Source organism: Nicotiana tabacum, chromosome 13, assembly GCF_000715075.1.
Source record: "Nicotiana tabacum cultivar K326 chromosome 13, ASM71507v2, whole genome shotgun sequence".
Lineage (NCBI taxonomy): Eukaryota > Viridiplantae > Streptophyta > Magnoliopsida > Solanales > Solanaceae > Nicotiana > Nicotiana tabacum.
Window position 1 is genome coordinate 73999372 of NC_134092.1, and position 2858 is coordinate 74002229.

At 34.8% G+C, this 2858-nt stretch overlaps 1 pseudogene; it reads right to left on the reverse strand.

Annotated features, from left to right (window-relative positions):
- Positions 1–856: 856 nt before the first annotated feature.
- On the reverse strand, positions 857–1342 carry LOC107768343 (PLAT domain-containing protein 3-like; annotated as a pseudogene).
- Between the last annotated feature and the right edge of the window lie 1516 nt (positions 1343–2858).

Genomic DNA, 2858 nt, shown 5'->3' on the forward strand with positions numbered 1-2858 from the left:
AGTATTTATTAACAGAATGATGTCAAATTTTTAATGTTAGAGGATGGAAGAACTGGCATATAAAAAAAGGGATAATTATACTTAATAGATACTATATCCACTTTGATTATAGGCACAGAGTTCATTGAACAGCTCCTATAGGTTTGTTAGTGACATTCAAATTGATGCCTCATTAGGGACCTCTTTAGAAGATTGCACTTGGATGGAAACAATGATGTCAAAAAATTTGATTGCTCGAGATTCTTTTTTTAACAGAATGATGTCAAAATTTGATGTCAAAAATTTTAGATGAAGTTCTATCAAATTTGCACTTGTTCTTTGCATGATAAAATTTGATTGCTCGAGATTCTCTTTTTATCCTTATTCAGCAGATTCTACGATTTAGACTATGTTTTAGAACTTGCACATCAATGTATTACTCAAATATAATTATAGTTTTATAGTATTGTAATATGTAAAAAGGGCAAAAAATGGAGGCTTTGGTTCTGTGATCAATTTATCAAGCTGCTCAATAATGAATTGAGTTTGAGCGGAGTGATGCTTTGAAGAAACTCAAGTTGATCATATTCAAGTGAACTCTTGCCTCCAAACTTCGCCCTACAGCTGTAGGTAAAATATAGAAAAGGAGTTAAGAGGGTAATGTGCATAACAAATATTTAGAGGACTATGATAGAATTAAGGCCCAAGCCCCTTCCCGGACTATGGCATAAGAAATTTAGAGGACAATATTTATTCTCAAAAATGCTGACGACAGTACACATCAGGCCTTAGCCTTCTTCATAAATCATACAAGCATCACACTAATTCTTTTCACTCTAAAGAAAAAACCACAGAGAAAAATTGTGGGCCTGCCCCATTAAATTACATCAATAACTGGATAAGATTCAGAATCATAAAGGGCCTGTTGTTTCTCACCGTACTTGGACTTGGACTTGTTACAGTTGTTCCGGATGGCGGTCAGCTCATATGGCGAAACGTCAATGCTGAGCTACTGCTCCATAGTGAAAAGCTACTGGTTGCATTGTTTGTGGGCTCCAGTAACGGTAACTTCGACATAGTTACAGTATCATCCAGCTTGTGGGCCCAATCCATCAGAAGTCAGATTCATTTTGCAGATCGGGCCAGTCAAACATAGACCACGTCCACTAAAGATATCCAAGTTTTCTCTTTCGAAATAGTTGTAACCTGGGACCATAAGCCCACCCCATGCCTCTAAGTTTTTAATTCTAATCCCATAGCCATCGGCATCGTAGATAGTCAAACTATTGTTTGAGTCAGTTCCAACCTTTATGATTGATCCAGTATGAATGTAAGTTGTGTACACACAATTATCTTCCTGCATTTTTAAATCAAATCAGCACTTCAGCAAATCACAAGGAAAAAAAAATAAAAAAATCAGATGAGCAATTACAGAGACAAAAAATAAAATAAAATTACATAAGGGTATTATAGGAAAATGACCATAGGATTTAAAATCAGTGAGTTTTATTTGCTTATTTTTACTTCTTTGCATACATTATATATATATATATATATATATATATATATATATATATATATATATATATATATATATATATATATATATATAAAGTAAATAGAGACCGAACTCGATGCGTCTATTCTAGATCTGCCATTACTGTAAGAAGAGAGGGGTGACTTATAGATGCCGAAATAGAAGATATGGAGATGAAGAAGAGGATGATCACTGTAACTATCTGACCAATCGTTTTGAGAGTTGTAACCCCGTTCTCCCATTTACTGCTCATTTTGTACTTTATAGCTATTATGTGACTTGTCGGGGTAGTCGGTTCAGGTCCGGAGAGATTTTAAAATGAATTGAGACAGTCTCCAAAATAAAAACTTAAGTTGAAAAAGTTGACCGGATATTAACTTATGTGTAAACGATATCAGAATAGAATTTTGATGATTTCAATAGTTTTGTATGGTGATTTTGGACTTAGGAGCGTGTCCAGAATTTTATTTGGAAGTTCGTAGTTATATTAGGCTTGAAATGACTAAAATAGGAATTTAAGTTTGAAAATTTGATTGGGGAGTTGACTTGTATGTAAACGACCTTGGAATAGAATTTTAATGAATTCATCATCTCCGTATGGTGATTTTGGACTTAGGAGCGTGTCCGTAATTTTATTTGGAAGTTCGTAGTTAAATTAGGCTTGAAATGGCTAAAATAGGAATTTAAGTTTGGAAGTTTGATCGGGAAGTTGACTTTTTGATATCGGGGTCAGAATCCAATTCTGAAAATTTTCATAGCTCCGTTATGTCATTTATGACTTGTGTGCAAAATTTGAGGTCAATCGGAATTGATTTATTTGGTTTCGGCATCAAATATAGAAGTTGAAAATTCTTAAGTTTCATTAAGCTTGAATTGGGGCATGATTCGTGGTTTTAGCGTTGTTTGATGTGATTTGAGGTTTCGACTAAGTTCGTATGTTGTTTAGGAGTTGTTGGTGTATTTGGTTGAGGTCCCGAGGGCCTCGGGGGAGTTTCAGATTGTTAACGGATCGAAATTTAGACTCAAACAGCTGCTGGAATTTTTCTGATGCCTGTATCTGGTTTCCTTCATCCGTTCGCGATCGGAGGCAGCGACCGGAGGCACGCCTGGACAGAAACTTCAAGTTATAAAATGGGGGCTTCGTCCCATTTTCCATTTTTGACAAATTGGAGCTTGGGGAGAGGCGATTTGTTTAGATATTTTCAAGGAAAAATATTGGGGTAAGTGATTCTAACTCGGATTTGGTCAATATACAAGAATATATTATTTTTTTCATCATTTAATTAGTGTTTTGAGATGGAAATTTGGGGAAAATTGTAGAAATCTCATAAAACAAATTTTT